This window comes from Sceloporus undulatus, chromosome 1 (genome assembly GCF_019175285.1).
Source record: "Sceloporus undulatus isolate JIND9_A2432 ecotype Alabama chromosome 1, SceUnd_v1.1, whole genome shotgun sequence".
Lineage (NCBI taxonomy): Eukaryota > Metazoa > Chordata > Lepidosauria > Squamata > Phrynosomatidae > Sceloporus > Sceloporus undulatus.
This window is the reverse complement of record NC_056522.1, coordinates 360,641,315-360,665,155: the sequence shown is the minus strand read 5'-3', so window position 1 is coordinate 360,665,155 and position 23,841 is coordinate 360,641,315.

Genomic DNA, 23,841 nt, shown 5'->3' with positions numbered 1-23,841 from the left:
CTCCTGTCACTGAAAACAGTAAGCCAGCCACTCCACCTTGCTCCTGTTGTGTTCCCAGCCACCTCTCCTGTCCTTACACCCTGCGGTTTTCCTGATCTAATCATTGTTTCTGTAATCCTAAAGTTTAAGCCATCAGCCTTGAATCCCATTGTTGATTCGTGGGAAAGAATCAACAACAGGAAAGAACATACAGAAAGGGAAGGGGCACTAGGGACCACACTGCAAACCAACAATGGCTAATGGAGTGCACCAATGAATTCCAAAAAAAGAGACAACAGCAAAGCTTTAGATTGTATAGATCACGAAAAGCTATGGAGCACACTCAAAGATATGGGGGTGCCACTACAGCTGATAGGCCTGATGAGAAATCTGTACTAAGGACAAGAGGCCACCGTCAGAACAGAATTTGGAGAAACAGCAGAGTTCCCAATAGGAAAAGAGTCAGGCAAGGCTGCATGCTATCACCCTACTTGTTTAATTTATATGCTGAAAACATTATGAGAAAAGAAGAATTAGAATCAGAAAAAGGAGGAGTGAAGATAAGAGGAAGGAACATCAACAACCTAAGATATGCAGATGACACCATAATATTAGTAAAAGACATTCAGGAATTGGAACAGTTAATAAGGAAGGTCAAAGAAGAAATTGCAAAGGCAGGTCTTATGCTGAACATAAAGAAAACAAAAATAATGACCACAGAAGAAATACACAAATTCAGTCTACACAACAATTAAACTGAAATAGGCCCCATACAGACAGGCCAAAATAAAGCTGCTTCGGGTCACTTTGGAGGTATGCTGTTTAAATGTAGCATGCTTCCTAAGAGTCCAGAAGCCATGCTAAAGCCACAATCTAGTCCTAAGGAATGGAGCGTGGCTGGAAACGATACTGAAGAGCAAAGAAATACAACTGAGCACTAAAGTCAGAATCATTCAGACAATTGTATTCCCAATTACCATGTAAGGATGCAAGAGCTGGACAGTGAAGGAAGCAGACAGAAAGAAAATCGCCTCCTTCCAAATGTGGTGCTAGAGAAGAGAGCTGAGGCTACCATGGACAGCCAAGAAGTCAGATAAATGAGTTCTTGAACAGATTAGACAAAAGCTCACCTTGAAAGCTAAGATGATCAAGTTGAAACTATTGTATTTTGTCCACAAAATGAGATGGCATGGATCACTAGAAAAAAAACAACAATGCTAGGAAAGGTAGAGGGTAGAAGAAAGAGAGGAAGACAACAAACCAGATGGATAGACTCGACCGGGGGGGGGGGGGGTTATGGGCAAGGGCTTGCAGGGCCTGGGCAACGCAGTGGAAGATAGATATTCTTGGAGATGTCTCATCCACAGGGTCACTATGAGTCAGAGCTAGCTCAACGGCAGCTAACAGTAACAACCACAAAATAAACTTAAATCTAAATCATCTTCAAAGTACTGACAAATGGATTGTATATGCTTTGTGATGTTCAAAATGCACCTTTCTGGAAAAATGTTTTATCAGAAAATGGCTAAAATCCAGAGTTCACACAAGAAACATGGACAATAAAGGGTTTCCAAATTCTTTCACATTTTCCTCTTTGATTTCTCCTCTTACCAATCTCACTTTATAGGTTAGTTTTTCTAATAGTGCTATAAACCACACTCTGCTTGTTCACTTTTGTATTGAAAGGCCTTCTAACCTTTTCTATGATTTCACTTTTTCTAATCTTGCAGCACTTATCAGAAGTGCTATAAGATTTTTGTTTGGCAATCTTTCATTTCCATGTCCAAGTTTGGAAATTACCAATAATGCCTCTCTATAGTGTACTCTTTGACCTAACATTTTAGTTAGCCAATTTAATATTTTCCCCCAGAAACTATTTTTGGACAGGTTACCCACATATGCTGCCAATTTCTTCTTTTACTGTAGCCTCTCCAGTATAGCTGTGACAGATCATAATTAAAATTCTGAAGTCTGAGTGGGTTGTAATACTATTTATGAATAATTTTATTATATTACCTTTAGCCTGGGAATATAATGATTTAGTGTTGTCCAAATTGTATCCCACTGACAATTCTGTTCCCAAATCTGACTCCCATAGAAATCTCATACTTTTAGATTGTTCAAATTTCTCCTCCTCTAATATTTGATATAACCTTGAAACTTGCTCAGTTGTGTTACTTTTAATCTTGCCGGAATATAGCTCGAATAGAGTTAGAGCTCTTGGGGAAAACCTTCTGTTATATTTTATTTAGCAAGAAAAGAGTTTATTTGTATTAATTGCAGTGATGCAGTTTAGGTTCTTAAATAAATCTAATTGTATAGGCTTGCCATTTATGAAGAAATCACTTATATGTATTCTTTTCTCTCTCCATCTGTTAAATTGATCACATTTATCTTTTTGTTTGAATAAAGGATGCTCTAAAAAGGGACATAGAGGTGACAGGATCTTTAGATATTCTAATTATCTCAGGAAATTGATTATTTATGTATATAATTAATTATATATATATTGTTTCATTAATTGGGCAAAAACATATCTGTTTCGTATTATTCTAATGCCCTCTTTCTATTTGAATCCAAGTTATTCAGGTATTAGATTTTATATACTTGGTATATAAAGGGTGGTGGTGGAAACTGGTATACGATGGCTTCCTTCTCTGCAAATAGCAGAGGAGTGGGTCTGTTTATGACTGTGGGAGAATCAAAGGGTTAATGCCCTGGCCCTCATGCCATGATCCCAAACCACCTTGGCACCTCCAGCTAAGACCAATGATTTCCTTTAGAAAAAGGAGAGCCTGGAAATAGATGGATATGCACCACTAATTATTTGTAATTAATTGCCTTTTTTCTCCATGGAGACATAATTACATTACATAACATTTGTTGTATGCCTTCAAGTTACTTCTGACTTACGTCATCCCTAACATGAATGTATCACAGGGTTTTCTTGGGAAGATTTGTTCAGAGGGGGCTTGCTTTTGCCTTCCTCTGAAGCTGAGAGAGTGTGATTTGCCCAAGGTCACCCAGGGGGTTTGCATGGCTCAGTGAGGATTCAAATCCTGGTCTCCAGAGTAACAGTCCAATGCACAAACCTATATACAACACTGGCTGTCATATAATAATGTTCATTTTGCTGCTTCAGGCTGTGTTACGGGTGTTGAGGCAATTGAGGGAACAGCCACACTGCAAAATTAAAGCCACTTGACATCACTTTAATGGCCTTGACTCTATCCTATGGAATTCTGGGATGTTTAGTCTGGTGAGGTGCCAGAGCTCTCCAAATACCTCATCAAACTACAGATCCCAGGATTCAACAGGATAGAGTCATGACAGTTAAAGTGGTGTCAAACTGCTTTAATTCTGCAGTGTGGCTGCACCCTAGGAAGCGGATGAGATGGGAGTGTGTTTTGTACTGTAGACTTATAGCATTTCTTTTTCTTTCTTTTTTTAAGGAACTGTAAAGTAACTGCTTTTGAGAAAGGGAGGGGACAGATTTTTTCCCCCATATTGTAATTATGATGATAATTAATTTGGGACCCTTGAAATAATAATGATATTAAACTACTTTCTAAAATAATTTTCTGAACTCTGAGCAACAGCTCCTAAGGAACATCAGACTGTAATAAAGAATGTCTTATTCAGCCCTGATTCAGTGAAGGATATTCACTAGCATAGTAGCCATTTTGTCAGCAGTTCAGGCTGCCTGTTTTCAATGGATGTACGAAAAAGATGAGTCCTTTAAAAGATTCATTTCCGCAATGGCAGAGAGATGTCAACATAACCTGTCTGTTGTCTTATTACTGCCTTTCTCCAGAGCTTTGGTATTCCATTTCTGTAAACCATTTTATTTCCAACGGGCACAACTAACTGTTCGTCTCGCCATAACTTTTTTATCTCAGCTCTCAAAGACATTTTATCTTTGAGAGTCTTGATAAAATAAAATAAAAAGTTATTGCAGGGAGAACATTTAGTGTGCCCACTGGAAATAAAATGGCAATTGTGCCTCTAGTCTGTGTCCCACATCTTATCTCTCAAAGTTAATAATAACTAAAGGCTTTTAGTATATGTAGCTTGTACAGTGATAGTAATTTCTTTCCCCTCATATCTCACGTTTTTCCTTGACAGATTTCAGTTGTCTTGAAATGATTTTTATTTTCAACCTCCAGCGTATGACAGCTCTCTTTTATCACTTGAAGTTTCATTTCAAATACCAAACCCAATTTTATGCCTAAATGTTCTTTGTAGTTTTTTAAGTAGTATTTTCATCTAGATTACTATTATTTATGATTTATAGCAGTAGTACTTAAACCTTTTACCCTTGGGACCCCTTTACATCTACATGTGGACATCAAACACACACACTCCACTCAATGTAGTATATGAATAAAATATTTGGTTTGTTCAGTGTTCATATTTTTATTCATGCATTCATGTATATTCATATTGTAACATTCTATAAGGAAATAGCATTGGTCAAATTAGTTTTCTTTAAGTAAATTCAATATTTAACTCAATGCATGTGTAAATTTTTATACAAATAAAAAGTTTGTTAAAAGGAGGAGGAGGAGGGATCAGAGCCTCTATGTCAGGGGTAGGCAACCTGCGGCCCGCGGGCCGGATGCGGCCCGGCAAGGCCTTGGGATCGGCCCTCGGCCTGGTCCTGCCACCGGTTGCCGCCGGGGCCTTTGGGGGGCAATTGTCTATAGAAGCCTCAGAAACATGCATTTATATTAACATTTTTTTAAAAATCAGCAAATTTTTTCGCGTGTCCTCCATTTTTTAAAAAAGTGTCTTCCATTTGAAAATTTTGTCCTACATTTGTCCTGGTTTATTTATATATTTAATTTTTTAAAAAAATTATTTAATTATTTATTTTTTGGCTTCGGCCCCCCAGTTGTCTGAGGGACAGCAACCCGGCCCCCGGCTCGAAAAGGTTGCCTACCCCTGCTCTATGTCTTGTGCCCCCCTTGAGTAACCCTTGCACACCTTCCAGGGTCCTGCCCAGGGTGACCAGAGGTCCTCCTTTTCCAGGGTGTGTCCTACATTTCAACCTTATATCCATTGCACTGGGTTGAATTCCAAACTGTCCTCTATTTTGAGCCAAAAAAACCCCCTGCCCTTGTGTCATCCAGTTCCTCTAGCTTAAGAGATTTATTACTGCCCTGGTTGCTGCAAAGGGCTGCAAAGAAGACTGTGTCACTAGCAAGAGCAAGAGCATGTACATTTCTGTACTGCTTATCAGTGAATTCAGCACTCTCTAAGTGGTTTACAGTCTGTAAGCCAATTGTCCCCAACAAGCTGGGTACTCGTTTTACTGACCTACGAAAAGATGGAAGGCTGAGTCAGCCTTGGAGCCCCTGGGATCGAACTCACAATCTTGTGGCTGCAGTACCAGCATTTAACTACTGCTCCACCAGGGCTCCCTAGGGTTGGTGTCACCTGGTGTGGGAACTCATGGCATCACCTTTCTATTGACTTCCTCCGATTATCACACCATACAGAATCCTAGGAATGTTTTTGTACTAACGTTACTCATAAATTATAATTCTCATATATCACTGAATCTAATGGTATTAACAATTGTGACATAAACAACTAGCAAAATTTAAATTATGCCTTTAAATTACAATATCATACTCACTTCCCAAATGTATTTACATATGCATAGTTTCATGTGATTAAAGTGAAAAGTTTGGTAAAATGTGATGTTTTTCAAGAAAATTATACATTGTTATGGTATATAAAGACTGTGATAAGAACATGTATAATAATATACTTTGTTTCATTGTTATTTTTGCTTCATCTGTGTCTAGACATGGCAATAATATTGAAGGAAATCTGAAAATAGAATCTTTTCTAAAATGAAAGTACAAGTATAACAAACTGAGATTTTAGGTAAGTCTCTCTATTCACATTAAAATGCATTATCAGAATTCAGACACTGTGGGCTGGGAGGCGATACAGAAATACTTTGAAGAAGATAAATAAAGAAACTATAGTTGTTGATCCAAATTGTAAAAGCTGTGGTGCGTCTGCATGCATAATAGCCTGCTCTAGGCATGCAGATGACTGTGGTAAATGTAATTTCTATGTCTTGCCTGTTATGGGTGATTATCTGTGAAGGCATCATTTCCCATTTTAGAGAATGATAGAGTTGGAAGGACTGCAAAAGCCACATAGTCCAATCCTTGACCATGCAGGAATATACAAGTAAAGCACATCTGAAAGATACTATCCAGCCTCTATTTAAAGAACTCCAAAGAAGCAGAGTCCACCAGCCTTCAAGGTAGTCTATTCCACTCTAAAACAGTTGTCACGGTCTGACAGTGAAAAAGACTGCCTTGAAGAATGATGGACCTTTTGGTAAATTTGGAAAAGATGAAGACATGAAGGAAGGCCCCTGGGAAGCTGAAGTAGATTTTGAATGAGGAACAGACTTTAAAAGAATAGAGTCTAGAATTAAATACCTCTAGAATCAAAGGGACACAGTGGCTCATCACTTAAGACACCAACTCTGATAATTGCAAGGTTGGCAGGTTGGCAGTGAGAGACCCAAGTGCTGCATGACAGAGTGAGCTCCTGCCACTAGTCCCAGCTTCTCCCAACCTAGCATTTCAAAGGTATGTAAAAGTGCAAGTAGATAAATGGGTACTACTTTGTTGGGAAGACAACAGCATTCTGTGCAGTCATGCTGGCCACGTGATCACAGAGTTGTCTTTGACAACACTGGCTCTTCGGCTTAGTAATAGATATGAGCACCACCACCTATAGTCGTACACTACTAGAGAAGCTTGCCAAGGGAAAACCTTTACTATTATCTTTATCTGGAGGTAAAGACCAAAACAATATACCCCATCCATTATTTTTCTTTTAGTGTTTATGGGTCTGCCCATGTGGCTATACATCAGAAAGGGTTTTTTTGTGTGTGTGTGTGTGTGTGTGTGTGTGTCTGAAATCTGGCAAATAGATGATTCTTCAATGGGAAGCAGAATGTCTAGAAATGCCATGCCAGTTACATGTAAAATGCAGAAGTTATAGGTAGCACAAGAGCACCTAGATCTTCCATCAAAAGCAATGGGGAATGAAAACAAATGAGAATAATAAAAAGGAATGTAGTCATGATGACAATGAATGTGATGTTGATGGATGAATAACTATATTAATTTTTATGTTTAGTAATAAAAAAATGACTTAGCTAAATATTTTGTCTTGCACAGCCAAGGCATAAGCAAGGTGTGGTCCATGAGCTGCATGCTGCTCCCAAATGCATTTTGTGGCTTTCCATGCCATCACCCAATTTGTTTGATCTCAACGTGACCAGAAATGCACCCAGAGTACTCTAGGGGACAGAGGTAGCCATTTGAGCCATTATCCCTAGCCCTATTTTTGCTTAGGTAAGTGCTTTTTCAAAACTGTATGTGACTGTAAGTGTACTTTAAAATCTGTACCCTACGCTACATGAGGAGAGCCAGCATACCATTATGATTTGAGTATTGGACTATTACTGTGGAGACCAGGGTTCAAATCCTTGCTTGACCATAGCAGTTCACTGACACTGAGCAAGTCACACTCCTTCAGCCTCAAAGGAAGACAAAGACAATCCTTCTCTGAACAAATCTTGCCGAGAAAACATTTTGATAGTGACATCATAAGCCAGAAACAACTTGAAGGCACACAACAGCAACAAACACCACATATGAAAATAAAATAAAGAGAAAAAAAAATCTCTCTTGGCATCAATGAAGGGGGGCTTTTGTTTGTTAAAGCAACCCCTTCTCTCTATATGCATATGAATGACCACAGAGCATCTACTTAAATTTAACCTAGACAATGATGGAATAGAAATAATAAAAAAGTTCCCATACTTTATATCAAACATTGATCACAATGTAGACTGCAGTCAAGAAATCAGAAGAAGACTAAGAATGGGGAGGGCAGCTATGAAAGAAGTAGAAAAGATCCTAAAGAGCAAAGATATACAACTAAGCATGAAAGTGAGAATTGTGCAGGCTATTGTATTCCCTGTTACCATGTATGGATGCAAGAGCTGGATAATTAGGAAAGCAAATAAGAAGAAAATTAAATCATTTGATATGTGGTGCTGGGGAAGAGTATTGAGGATTCCATGGACAACCAAAAAGACAAATAAATGGGTCCTAGAACAGATAAAGGCTGAACTCTCTCTGGAAGCCAAGATCATAGAATCATAGAATCATGATCAAACTGAGGCTGTCATATTTGGCCACATCATAAAAAGGCATGATTAATTAGAAAATGCAATAATGTTAGAAAAGGTAGAGGAAAGTCAAAAGAGAGGAAGCCCACATGCGAGAGAGAGAGAGAGAGAGAGAGAGAGAGAGAGAGAGAGGTTTGGTCCTTTCAAACATCTCCCTGCCAGCCCTGCTCCTGATCCAGAATATGCCACTTGTGCTTAATCCAAATTTAAAAGGGAGTGTATGATATTTTCACAATACATGGTAAATGTAGTGTATAGTTTGAACCATGCCCAGTGTGGGCTGGTGGCTCCCATGCCTGGGGGCAGTAAATCCATTCCAGGCTTTTGTATGAAAGTTAAAGGAGTTGTCAAACGTGCTGAACTGATGGATTGCTTCTTTAAAACTTAGACTCACACCAAAGTAGAGTCACCATCCCACTGATGTGGATACTACTAGTTACCACCAATTGTGCCACACCAAGGTTTTGGTCTACCACATCTGCACTGATCCTGCCTCTGCTATTCTACAGCCATGACATTTTCTTTCTTTCTTTCTTTCTTTCTTTCTTTCTTTCTTTCTGAGAAGCAGGACAAAATTTATAACATGACAAGGTCCCTTCTGTGTGACAGCCTGACAAGAAACAGGAAGCACTATTGCCACAATTTTTTTTAAAAAAAAATCCCAATCCTACTTTAATGGCCATCAACCTCAGTGAGCAATGGAGACATTCTCCCATTAATTAGGATTCAGAACACCGACATTTCCATCCCCTTCCTGCCAGTGATTCCCAGTGCCAGGAGGAACTGCAACATTGATTCTACTTCTGATTGTCACATCAGAGATTTCTGGTGAAAGGGGGAAGGAAATGTCAGTTTGTTGAGCCCCAATCAACAGGAGAACAGAGTTCCATCATTTGCAGTGGCTGATAGTCATTAAGGTAGGATGGAGGCGGGGGAACAGGAGACACCACTTACTTAAGTATACTTAGCTTGGGTGCATCAACACTATAGAAATAACGCAGTGTTGTAGCTCCTTTCTATGGAATTCTAGGATTGGTACTTTTACAAGTTATTTAGCCTTCTTTGCCAAAGAGTGCTGGTGCCTCACCAAACTTCAAATCCCATGATTCTATAGGATGGAACCGTGACAGTTAAAATGGTGTCAAACTGCATTATTTCTACAGATTAAACACATATATAGTTGCTGCTGTGCTGGCCAAATGGCCGTAATAAAGTTATTATTATTATTATAGTTGCTGCAGTCTTTGTGTCTCCTTTTTGTGGATGGGGATGTACAGTATATTGATCATTTCCAATGCATTGGCCATCATTTTGTTTTCCATATCTGTTGACATATGTTGGTTAGCACTAAATTTGACTCTGTTTGCAGATTGCAGCAGTTCGATTGAAATACCATCTATTCCTGCTGATTTATTTTTCACCATTACTATTATTGCAGCTTCCATGTCACTTTTTAGAATTTGGGGTTCATCTTCATATGGCTCTTCATTCCATGTGTCTTTCATTTTGTCATCTCTGCTATGTAATGCTTCTGTATACAACTTCTTTTTATTCTTTCTTGGTCTTGAATTATGTTATTTTTATTATAATAGAGCATCCCAGTCCTTGGTTTGATTTTTTTTTTAATTTCCCATATCTTGTGTAATAGGTTTCTCATTCTTCCCTTTTTGTCCAAGTGAAGTTCAGGAAAGAAAGAGGCATTCGTGACTACATTGCAAAAATATGATGGCTAATGGAGCACATCAGGAAATTCCAAAAGAAAATCAGCATGTGCTTTATAGACTATAGCAAAGCCTCTAACTGCTTGGATCATGAAAGGCTATGGAATGCCCTTAAAGACATGGGAGTACCAATACATATGATAATCCTGATGGGTAACCTGTACTTAGGACAAGAGACTACTGTCAGAACAGAACATGGAGAAACAGAATGGTTCCCAAATGGCAAAGGGATTAGGCAAGGCTGCATTTTATCACCCTATCTATTCAACTTATATGCAGAACATATTGTACGAAATTGGACACAGAAGAGGGAGGAGTGAAAATAGGAGGAAGGAATATCAACAATCTGAGATATGCTGATGACACCATAATACTAGCAGAAAATTTCACAGACCTGGAACAACTATTAGGGAAGATGAAGGAAAAAAGTGCGAAGGCAGACTTACTGTTGAACCTAAAGAAAACAAAAATAATGACCACAGAGGAACAAGTTCAGCCTAGACAATGAGGAAATAGAAATAGTAAAAGATTTCTCATACCTGGAGTCAGTCATTGATAGGAAGGGGGACTGCAGCCAGGAAATCAGAAGACGATTAAAAATGGGGAGGCAGCTATGAAAGAACTAAAAAAGATCTTAAAATGCAAAGATATAAAACTGAACACAAAGTTAGAATCATAGCCATTGTATTCCCTTTTACCATATATGGTGTGAGAGCTGGACAGTTAAGCAAGAAGATAGGAAGAAAATAAAGTCATTTGAGATGCGGTACTGGAGAAAAGTGCTGTGAATTTTGTGGACAGCCAAGGAGACAAACAAGTGGGTCCTAGAGCAGATCAAGACAGAAATCTTCATGGGAGCCAAGATGTCAAAACTGAGGCTGTCATACTTGGGACACACCATGAGAAGACATGACTCATTAGAAAAAACAATAATGCTGGGAAAGGTGAAGTAGAAAGAGAGAAAGGCCATATTCTAGATGGATGGACTGTATTAAGGAGGTCACAGGTATGAGTTTTCTGGAAACAAAACAGAGCAATGGAGGACAGAGATGTCTCATCCGCAGGGTTGCATTGAGTCAAGATTGGCTCAAGGGCAGTTAACAACAACATAAATAGATGCACCCTTTATTTAAGAATTCCTAAGTAGCCAATCTAGGATCTTGTCTTAGCTATTTATTATTTATAGAGTAAGGGGTTGTAGAAATAGCCCCGAGGGGCAGCCTCCAGCCACCCCTTCTTCAGCCAGATTGGGGCTGCGGCAACCACACACCATGGCTCTGATCTGGCTTTTCCAGGGCACGATAGCTGTGGCACAAGAGCTATACAGCACTTCTTTGGTGCTGCATCATTTGACACCGTTGATCACTGTCTCCTAATTGACATACTCTCTGACCTTGGGTTCTCAGACTCTGTTCTCGACTGGTTTAGATCTTACTTGTCTGGCAGATCTTTCGCATTGGTTGCAGGCGGTCAGACTTCTTCTCCTGTTTCCTTATCTGTTGGAGTTCCCCAGGGCTCTGTTCTGAGTCCCCTTCTGTTTTCTCTCTACACACTATCCTTAGACAAACTCATTAGCTCTTTTGGTTTTTCCTACCATCTCTATGCTGATGACACCCAGTTATATCTTTCCACCCCTGACCTTTCTCCAAGGCTTGAACAGCAAGTCTCGTCTTGCCTCACAGCCATCTCGCAGTAGATGCGCCATCAGCGTTTGAAGCTCAACATGTCCAAGACAGAGCTTCTTGTCTTTCCTCCTAAGCCCACCCTTCAACACTCCTTTTCTGTCTCTGTGGACAACATTTCTATTCAACCAGTCCAGCAAGCCCGCAGTCTTGGTTTTATCTTTGACTCTTCTCTGTCGTGTATCCCTCAGATCCAGACCACAGCCAAGGCTTGTAGATTCTTTTTGTACAATATTGCCAAAATCTGACCATATCTCTCCGCCACTACTGCCAAGATCCTGGTCCATGCCCTAGTGATCTCACGACTTGATTACTGTAACGTCCTCCTGGCTGGGCTTCCTCTTTCTCATCTCCGTCCTTTAATTTCTGTCCAGCATTCAGCTGCACGCATTATCACTTCCACCCACTGCTCTTACCACATCTCCCCTGTGTTGGCATCCCTTCACTGGCTCCCCCTCCCTCTCCGCATTCAGTACAAGCTCCTGCTGTCGACATTTAAAGCCCTCCATGGGCTGCCCCCCCTTACTTATCAGACCTTATTTCTCCTCACCTTCCCACTAGGGCCCTCCGTTCTGGTAGTCAAGGTCTGCTGTCACAGCCCAGGATTTCCTCTGCCCCATCCTGGATTCGCCCCTTTTCACTCACTGCCCCTCACTCCTGGAACCTTCTTCCCCCGCGAGCAAGAGCCATCACTTCTTTAACCAGCTTCAAAACGGAGTTGAAGACCATTCTGTTCAGGGCAGCGTTCCTAGGCATTGCATAATTGTCACTTGCTATTCGATGTTCTTTTCTTCCCTGTTTTATTGAATCATTTCCTGTATTGCTATGTATTTTATATGTATTATCCTACTAGAGATGCCCCCTCCCCACCCCCACTCCCTTTGTGTCGTGTCTTTTTAGATTGTAAGCCTGAGGGCAGGGATCCATCCAATTAAAAAGATTGTATGTACAGCGCTGTGTAAATTTACAGCGCTTTATAAATAAAGGTTAATAATAATAATAATAATAATAATAATAATAATAATAATAATAATAATAATAATAATGCATCATGCAGACACAGCACCAGAGGAACACCATAACTCTGTGTGCAGTGTGGAGTGGTGCACAGCATCACGGTGCCCTGAGGGGTGAAGTCAGGGCATGCATTATGTGGACGCGATACCCTGATTCTGTCCCCAGGCCGACCTTAATGGCTGGTCTGAAGAGCCCCTAAATCTTTATTGCTTTTATTTTCTACAACTCTGAATGTTTCCATTTAAGAATTAATAAGGAGAATTCAATCATGCATTATTACACTGAACCCAATGATCAGTACATCCCACTTGCCCAAGTGCCATATCCAAAGATGAATCCTAAGGAGCAACGGGCAAGGTGAGTGACAGGAGCCCATGATTTGAAACTGCAGGATCAACCTGGATTATCACACTATGCTTTAGGTAATCTTACCAATCTTGCCTAAACTATCTAGGACTGTAAAAATTAAAACTTGAAAACACTTTGGATTAAGGCCCAGAAACAGAGTAAAATCTGATACACATTGCAAATCAATGGTGAGATATGATTGTGTTAACCAGCTAAAAGGTCACTCTACCTTTGCAAACAGAGTAAGAAGGTTCTGAAAAGCAGGGACTTGGTCCTTTTACAGCATCTCAAGAAAATTGTTTTGCTGTACACTATTCAGCAGACCCTTCTTGGGCATTGACTTAGCACACACCTCATCATTACATGAAGTTCTATGGCAATGCCTTCTGGATATTCAGTAATATTTATAGCGGAATCTGCCAGTCATCTGGGGAGGTGGAGGGGGGGGGGAAGATTCAGTGCCCGGGCTGTCTTGCTCATCAGTGAATAATCAGATCCCCAGCTGCACTGAAAATGCCTCCTGAATAAACATGGCAAGGAAGACAGCTTGCGGATTTGATAGTGATTTTAATCACGGAATGCCACCATTTCCTTTTTAGTGACACTATTCAAGAAGAGCTTCCCAGAATTATTGGGACAGTCTTGTCAGCCAAATAGCATACAGGAAACTGGATGTTGGCTTCCTCCTCCCTCCCACCACCCACCACCTCCGCCCAGAAACATTTTTGTTCTACACAGAGTAATAGCAAAGAGCCAGGATGTGTTGAAGCAACCGACGGAATCAGGCAATGTAGCAACTGAATTTGAAAAGGCCTCTCTCTCTCTTCCCTTATTTAGGTCTTCATAATCTCACCTCATGCATTTCCATTTGACTTAAGACAACAGATGTCATCCAAATCTAGGGATGGACCAAGTATGATCCCAAGGTCTCATGAGGCCCCCAAGGCCACGTCTCCTGCCTGCCACAAGATGTACACAACACACAAAATCTTGTTTGGAGTCAGATTTTTTTTCCAAAACCATACAAGGAATTTAAAAGGGGGTGATGAAAAGTTCTCGACCCAATCCACTTCCCAAAACCTGAGTGTAATTTTGTCATTATAGCTTGAGTGTAAATTGCCAATTTGCAGGACCATGGCTCTAATTTATTGTTGTTGTTGTTGTTGTTGTTGGAAAGGTTAAAGAAACTTGAGAAATGATGTGCCAGCCCAAGTACATCAAACTTTGGGGTGAATATGTTTAGCAGCATAGCTCTAGGTCATTCCCTTCTTGGTCAAGCTGAGAACTTTTCAGTGCCCTCGCATTACCTTATTCAGGTCTTTCGGAATATTAGGTTTTCCATGGGGCAAGCCCACACCTCTGACAAAAATCCCCAAAACAAATCACCAAATAGATGTTCACATCTTTCTGATTTTTCCCCCCATGTTTGAGCCCTTTCAGGCCTGATGTGGCGCACAATAGACACTAGGGATGGACCTTTGGTGCTCATAACTTCCAGGCTTGCTCACTCCTATCCTGGAGTCTTATCAGCACTGTGGGCACTGAACAATTGGGATTGTCCAGTTTTTTACCTTCTCTAAATCAGATTTGGAAGAAACTAGTTTTAAACATCTCGTGTTTAGTTAGAAACTAGTTAGAAGTCAGTAACTAGTTCGTTATTTACAATTAATTTATTTTCTCAGCCACAACAGTATAACTAAGTTACATTACAACTATAACTTAACAATACATATGTTATTGATTAGTGGATTTTTTTAAAACTTAAGATATTTCTATACTGCTTTTCATTGAAATAATGGAGACCCTTGGGCAAATCTACCACACTGTTTTCTTGGCAGAATTTGTTCAGAAGAAGTTTGGTCTTGTCTTCCTCTGAAGCTGAGGAAGTGTGACTTCCCCAAGATCACCCAGCATTTTCCATGGCCAAACAGGGATTCAAACCTTGGTATTCATGTGTCCTAGTCCAATACTCAAACCATTACACCATTCTGATTTTCTAAATACTAAATAGTAGAGAAGAATACCACATGGTTCAAGTGCTGGCTTGTGTGGCTGTCTCATTGTCAGTATCATGCTCCAGACATGGTTCTGCCATGCTTCAGCATATGTGTGCTAATGCAGGATGATGGGATATGCTAACCTTTTGGTGATGTCTTTTGGCAGAAGCTAGGGAATCCAGTATGTATTAATAGTTAACTCAGTTCTCCAAGTGCCCTAACCAACATAGGCCTAAAACACACTGCAGAAATAATCATGTTGGAGATTGCTTTAACTGCTCTGGCACAGTGTTGGGGAATCCTGGGGGTTGTAGTTTATTATGGCACCATAGCTCTCTGACAGATAAGGCTAAGTGTCTCACAAAACTACAGTTCCCAGAATTCCCTGGAATTGAACCAGGGCAGTTAAAGGGTCTCAAACTGGGTTATTTCTGTAGTGTCTTTTGGGCCATAGTCAAGAGTAGGAAATTGCCAGGATCCTGTCCTGGGAACATGAATGTTTGAATTAGAAGACAAATGGTGGGGGAGCATGCAAAAATGTTCAAACTGTTATGTGTTTTTAATATATACTGTAACTAAAACTGCTTCAGTCTTGACAATATTGTTCTCCAGTGAGCAACTTTAGTTTTCTGAATAAAGCTTTCAAAACTGCTAGAGCTTGCATAAAAACCTTACAAACACCTTCATTCTGTGTTTCATTTCAGTTTCCTCAAGCTTGCATCAGAATCCAACCAGTAGCATCAAAAGAATTTGACCCTGCCACTCATCCTGATTGATGGGGATCAACATTTTGAAGTATCAAAAATTCTGGAGTCTAGGGTTCACAAGGGAAAACTGGAGTATTTCATACTATGGAAATATTTCTACATGGGAGAGTAATAATGGGTGGATTCCTAAAATATGCAGGCCGCCAAACCTGCACTTTGTTAAATCTGGGTAAAACTGGGATATGTGTTACCCATGCAACATCAGAGCAAGATCAAGCTGGCAAAAGTTATTAAGGAGAAATAACCCACAAGCTAAAAGCCAGCATGGTGTAGTGGTTTAAGCGTTGGACTCTGGAAACCAGTGTTCAAATCCCAGCTTGGCCATGGGAACCCATTGGGCAACCTTGGGCAAGTTGTACTCTCTCATCCTCAGAAGATGGCAATAGCAAACCTTCTTTGAACAAATCTTGCCAAGAAAAACCCATGATAGTGTCACCTTAGGATCATCATAAATCAGGAATGACTTGAAGGCACACAACAACAACAACAACAACCCCACAAACTAGCAGTTTGTGTTTCCTTGAGTCTACATGGAAGAGCAGGATTCTGTCCCCTCCTCTCCTGGTGAATTGAGTGCTATTATTATTATTATTATTATTATTATTATTATTATTATTATTATTTTAAAAACTACTTTAAATTCAGTTTACAGGGACCTTGGCATCCACTGGGATTTGGTTTCAGGACCTCCCATGGATACCAAAATCCATGAATGCTCAAGTCCCATTAAATGTAATGGCATAGTGAAACAATTTTCAAGACATGGATGGTTGAAAGCAAGGATTCAGAATCCATGGATATGGTGGACCAACTGTAACAGATATAAAATGAGAACAAAGGTGGAAAGCAAGAGGAGGGGAGAGAACCTGGGATGTTTTAAAAGCTGTTGAAAATGGGATGGTGACAGTGGATTAATCTGGACTCTTGCTGCAAAATTTGGACAGTTAGATGGTATGCTTATGTAGTTAATAACTCTTCATGAGTTTCTTCATTTTGTGTTAGCAGTGGATTGTTAAAGAGATATAGTGAAGGTTGGTTGGTTGTTGACTTCACTGAACCTTTTCTTACTTTCCGTTTGTTTTATTAAATAGTCTGTTGTCCAGGCAAGACACCTGCTATTGTAGGGAGTGAGAGAAGGATACTTTAAGGCCCATGTGCAAAACCCCATCCTACCCTTATTTATGTAAATTTGTAGTCAAAGTCTATATAAATAGCTGGGCCTCTGAATCCTCCCTCATCATAAATTATGGTGCATGTTGCATACTAGAGCTTAACCCTTACAACAACTGTAAATGGTCTCTAGTTAATACCTGAGTCAAGGAATAAACAGCATTGTCTTATTGCATGGTAGTCTATTAAGTAGAAGCAACATAAACTGAAGGTAATACTATTACTTCTAATAATACCACCCATATTGCAAGTCTTGAGTTAGTGCCCACTAGATGGTGCATTGTCATTATTTCAATGTGTTAATCAAGAGAGCAAAAATTCTGTTTGATGCAGTTTTGCAAAAGGCCTAAATGAGTTAGCCTGTTATAACAGCAAAGCACAGCAAAACCCCATCAAAATCAAATTGTCCTGTGGTGTCTGGACTGATATCCTGCCTTGGGTGAAGGATTCTCTTGCCTGTGCAAAATAATAGATGTCCAAAGTTCTATAGAACCACAGAACTGCCTTCTGTTCTAGTTGGGTAGTTGCATTTCTGCTTCAAAATAACCATGGAGAAATTAAAGGCTTTTGATTGGGTACCTATAAAAATGTATAGGTATTATAATTATGTATTCTGTATTGTTTATTGCATGTACAATGGACCCTTGTTATACGCTCGGGTTTGGTTCCAAGATCTCCCATGGATAACAAAATCTGTGCATGCTCAAGTCCAATTAAATATAATGACATAGCAAAATGGTGTCCCTTATAAAAATTGGAAAATCAAGGTTTGATATATGAAATTTATACTTTTTTTGGGGGGGAGACATTTTCAAACTGTGGATGCTTGAATCCATGTATAAAAATCCATGTATAAGAAGGGCCGATTGTCCTTGCAATCCAATGATTTACAAAGGTTAAAGGAGATGTGTTCACATGTGCACCTTCAAGTCACCTGTTGAGTTATAGTGACCCCATGAATTTCATAGAGTTTTCTTAGGAACCCTCAAAGGTGGTTTTGACACATCCTTCCTCTGAAATATAGCATACAGCACTTGGTATCTGTTGGTGGTCTCCCATTTAAGTACTAATCAGGGCTGGCCCTTCCTTTCTTCCAGGATCAGACAGGATCTGGTGCCTCTAGGATAGTTAGACCCCAGAATTTCACTTTCTTACCTTGCACATATTTAAAGATTTCATAGGGATGTCCTGCGCCACACATGTAAGATGCAACTGTAGTCATCACATAACCCAGGGACTGTTACTGGCAGTCTAGAAAACCAGTAAAAAGCAGGCTGAGTGAAATGCAAAATTATGCAGTCCCAAAGTCTGTTTTTGTGGTCCTCCGAGGAGTCTAACTTGCACTTCTCTAGGGCTGCATCCATACAACAGAAATAATTCAGTTTGACACCCCATTAACTGCCATGGTTCAAAGCTGTGGAATTCTGGGAATTGTAATTTGTTGTGGCACCAGAGCAGAGCCATGGCATTGTGCCGTGGCAGTGAAAGTGGTGTCAAACCAAATTATTTCTACCATGTGGATGCAGACCATGTTGTACTTACTGAGAGGTGGGTGGGTAATTTCACCATGATTTTAGGCTCAGGAGAGATCTATTTAAAATAATACAGGGGATTTGTTCGACTTTATATTCTTAGAAATGAAGTTAAGTTTATTTGATGGCAGTTAACAATAACAATCCTGTTAGTATGCAAAGGGATCTTGTAGCACCTTTGGGACTAACTGAAAGAAAGAAGCTGGTAGACTTCAGTACTGCATACATCTGAGGAAGTAGGCTGAAGTCTATGGACCTTATAACAAGAAGGAAATCGGGCAAAATCAAGGGTTTAAACAGCGATTATCCCATGTGAAATGCGATGTTGCAATTAACATTTTCACAGGATGTCGCTATTAAACAGGCAATAAACAGCAACAAATCATTCACTGGGAAATCCCAAAAATGATTTGTTGCTGTTTATTGCCTGTTTTCATTGCATGTTTAATAGTGACGTCGGGTGAAAATGTCAATTGCAATATCGCATTTTGCATGGGATAATCACTGTTTAAACCACCAATTTTGCCTGATTTCCCCCATGTGATAAGGTGGAAGCTCATGCTACCAACATCTTTCTTTCAATTAGTCTGAAAGGTGCTACAAGATCCCTTTACATACTGATTTTCCAGACTAAAATGGCTATACCTTTGAATGCTATTGGTTGCAGTTGCACACACTGGTCTAACTGCAAGTTACACCTGCATATGTAACTTTTTTGGCCATGACAGGTTCAAGAATTCATCTCCACTATCTGATATAACTCCATCTGCATGCCATCTACATTTTTCTGACTTGTTGTCCCTCTCCACAGACATTCAGTGGTCTGGGGAGGATGGGAGGAGAACAAGTGGCAGCCAGAGAACCAGAGAGGCTTCTTTCTGGAGCCACCCACAGAAAGAAAATGGTATCCTCTTGGACCTCCCTGGAATCCTTCAGTGATCCAAGAGGATCATATCATTTGCTTTGGATTTTTAAAATGCACATCTTGGTTGGCCAGCATGGATTAATTATTAGGACACAGAGAAGTGGGTTTGATTTCATGCTCAGGCATATAAATCACAAAGTAACCTTAAATACTTATTGGCTGGCATCTTGTTAGTGGCATAGGCAGGAGTAAGCCCAACTTACATCTGTGTGTCTCTTTTTTTGTAATTGAGGAGATTGGCATTCTCTTCTATCCCATGCAACAACCAAAGGTCCTCTCTCCAACTTACCATTTAGCTACTGCATCCAACCCACAGTTATTCTTTCACAACCACACAACTGCAGCCCACAACTTTGCGAGGTTTTCCTTCTCTGTTGATCTTGCAGAGTTCCTATACATTGCAATGTAACGTAATAGGTCTGTTTGCAGAACTTAGCTATAGCTGTCCACTCAGAATGCCGGAGCTGACTACTGAGCCACTGTAATATGCCCAACAGCCATTCCTTGATTGGTGGTGATGGTGATGGTGGTTAACCAGAGAGGTGTCTAGCTATGCCCTTATAGCCTGGCACAGAATGATTATTTCATCTTTTGAGAGCTGCTGGCATCCTGTGGAGGTCTCAGTGAACAACATAACTATTCTCTGCCTCCTTAGGGAACATAGCCTGCTTCCACCAACCACAGAATATACTGGAGAGATATCTAGAATTCTCAGCCAGAGAGTTATAGGGCCTCATCAAACGGATTCCATAGGAGGTTGCCATGGAAGTTGAAGTGGAATCATAGCATTATACTTTTGTACTGTAAGAAAGATAATTGAGACAATCATATTGTCAATCGTGCTTGTCTGAAATAAGAGGTGCCAGCCCTAATTTGACAAAACAAACATGATTGAATATACAGAAACTCACACTCAGGTCTAATCTAGATTACACCAGTCATGCAGTTTGGCACCACTTTAATTGCCATGGCTCAATGCTATGGAATTCTGGGATTTGTGGTTTCGTGGGATATTTAACCTTCTCTGTCAGAGAGCTCTGGTGCCACAACAAACTACAAATCCCAGGGTTCCATACATTGGAGCCATGACAGTTAAAGCAGTGTCAAACTGCATTAATTCTGCAGTGTGGAAGCAGCCTCTCTCTCAGTCTTACCTACCCCAATAGGAATGTAATGATGAGCAGGGATATGTAAGCTGTTCTGAGGCCATTATAAGAAAGGGTAGAAACACAATACATGAAAAATAAATTAAGAACAACTAATGAAAAAGTAATATATAATAACAGAGCCTGGTAAAATTTGATCTTAGGTCAGGGAGAAAATCATGTGGCCCTCCAGCTTTTCCTTCATGCAACTCCCAGCAGCCCTAGTCAGTATAGGCAGTGATGAAGAATGCTGGGAGTTGCAATCCAGTAACATCTGAAGGGCCACATGATTCTCATACCTGTGTTTAGTCACTGAAGCTCCTCTCCTCTCCTCTCCAACTGCTCTATGAACACATTGTCTTACACTCTCCAAGCTGTTTTTCTGGATTGGATCCAGGCACAGGCTTGTGTAGGCAGCTCAAAATGTTTGAAATTATCCAATTTTCCATTCAAAGGAGACATTTTCACAAATGTGGTGCAGTGTTTTTAGCAACACGGTTCTCATTAGAATCAATGGGAGTCTCGTAACTAAAATCCCAACCGGGGGGGGGGGAGTGGAAAAATCATGCTTTTGGCAGTCATTTCCCCTCCCACTCATCTCCCTGCAACATTTCTTTGTTGGAAATTTCTAAAGGTTTGTTTTTGCTCTTTATATTTAGCTGCTTAGTTACCAGGATGGTTACTGCACAAGACAGTTGAAAGATGCTTTGAATATTGAAGCTCACAGTAATGCACAGCCTCCAAAAGAGAAGTAGAACCTGGAAAAAGGGAGGGGGGGAAAGCTTATTTTAAGAACAATATCAGATTATCTTTGGTGAGCTAAATGCATCACTCACACCTTGTGATTAACGGGTATTGAATCTGATTCTGCTGTATTAGTATTGCAAAAAGCTGATTGCAAAAGCATGCAAGGGAGGAGTCCTCAGGAAAGATGAACTATTGTTGTAATCTTGATGGAAACATACCTAATTTATCATGGGTAAAAACCAATTATATAGCTAAGTTCTCTTTATTCTAATTTATTAGGGGAAATGTCAGGGCTGGCCCTACCATTAGAAAGTGTATAGTAATCATCTTAGGCAGCAGATGATCAAAGGTGCAGGAAGAGAAAGCTGTACATTCTGTTCTGCATCACACAACCTCACCTGCTGCCTTGAAGTAAGATGGCATCCCATCAGCCGCATTAAAGAAAGCTTGAACTGCCGACTCAGCTTTTGTACTTTGATTAAATGAAAGTGGTAGCCATGCTGTTCTTCACCTCAGGCAGCATCAAGCCTTCTGTCAGTCCTGGTAAATGCCTGTAACTATGATAGGCAGAGTATGGATGAACAGAAGGGATTACTTTCTTCCTAGGTGATGTAGCGTATCAATTCCCAGACATTTGACCTGTGAACTAGGGAGACACCTTCCTGTAGTATCTCTGTCATAGAGAACCAAACCACACAACATTAGGAGCACAGCTTGGAAAACACTTTATTCAACTACAGCTCTCAGACTGCTCCAAGCAGCATGGCCAGTGACTAGGGAATTCTGGAGGTTATAGACCAACACTGATATTCCATGTCACCTACTTAGTTATAAACACATAACTCAAGCCCTGTCTGCATGGGCCAAATAAAGCATCTCCCCCCTCCATCTTCTCAGTAGGGAGGCCTGACAACATATAGCCCAAACCATGGTTCTGGTGCAAACCATCCGGACAATGTCCAGCCAATCCAGTACTGAACCCAGGGTATACCCTCAAATAACAGAGTAAAAAAATCCAGATATTTTGCTCCAGATCTTTCCAGAAGATCCATAAGCCTCCATTGTGTTGCTGGATAGCTGTTTACAATGCATCCTGCTGTGCTGTTCAATGTGGTCACCACCCAGCAACTCACTTGCTGTAAGGTCACAAAGGTGCCCAATTATGTGACTTGACACTGGACCCCTCATTCTGACCTCTGAGTGAGTGACTCACCATGGCGGCTGTACTGGGTGGCACAGTGGGACATGTGTGCAAATAGCCACTCAGCTTCACAATAGGTGTGCCCAGGTAATTGGAGGGGGGGGTCATCAGGGAAGCTCCAGGGCCAGAATACTCCAGGCTGCTCCCAGAGTATTCTGGCCTATGCAGATACCACACAAGTAACATCTCCTGTTATTTAGCTAAAAGCTAAATAGGTTTGCTGAGCTCCCACCCTACCTTAACAGTCAGCAGCTGCATCAAGCAATGGTGGTCTATTCCTCTGGCAATTGAGGCACAGAAGTAGGATGCTTCCAATCCCTTCCCACCAGAGTGTGAGCTTGCAAGGAGGAATTGTGGTGGCTTCCTACTTCTAATTGTTGCAACCTCACTTCCTGATGGGAGGGTGCTGGAACAGCTTCCTCCTGCACTCGAATCACCAGCTGAACAGACCTCCATCACCAATGTGGCTGCTGGGAATTAAGGGAGTTTTGCGGATATTTACGGTCATAACAATAGTGCCACAATTGTGAATAAATAGTATTACGGAATATGGAGCAGTGACAGCTTTCATGGTTGGCATCCATAGTTTTTTGTGGTTTTTTTGGGCTATGTGGCCATGTTCTAGAAGAGTTTCTTCCTGATGTTTCACCAGCATCTGTGGCTGGCATCTTCAGAGAAAGCTCTGGTTGCAGGAATGGGGGGTAGATGTAAACCTCAGCACACCCGTTTTTATTTGCTTAGTATTTGGAAAGACCACTCTGCGATAAACATTCACCATTAAAAGGATCATGTAGCAGGAAAAGGAAAACTGTCCTGCCTCGGACCATTATTACCCAGTGCAAATAATAGTCGACTAGCTGGAGAAATAATCTGATGGTGCTTCTATAAGGCAGCATGGTCTAATAAAACATTATCACACTCTGTAGTGAGTGATGGCTTCCATTTCAGTGGAACGGTGAATTCTGGGTTATAGTGCAAAATTTACAGGAGCCATCCCAGATACTTAAACTGTATTTGGAAATAGGATTCAACACCTTGGATCACTGGCTCATTGACATGGAATTCACTTGCTACCACTGAGCACTATATCGGCTTATTGACTATATTAAGAGTCTCTGACCTGTAATTGTAACTAATTCCATTTCAGAATAACTTTTCAAGCTCTGGCTTTACATATATTGATTTGAACTGGCCAGAGGAATCTTTGGCAGTTATGTTTGCTGTCATGAGGCATGGAGTAACCACAAAGAGCCCAACTTGGCAAAGTCTATTTTGTTGCTGCAGTAAATGAAAAGCTTTTCATCAGCCACTGTGCTCTTATTCACAGATCAGTTTGACTTTGTGTCAGCAGGAATAGAAATTATTTCATTCTTT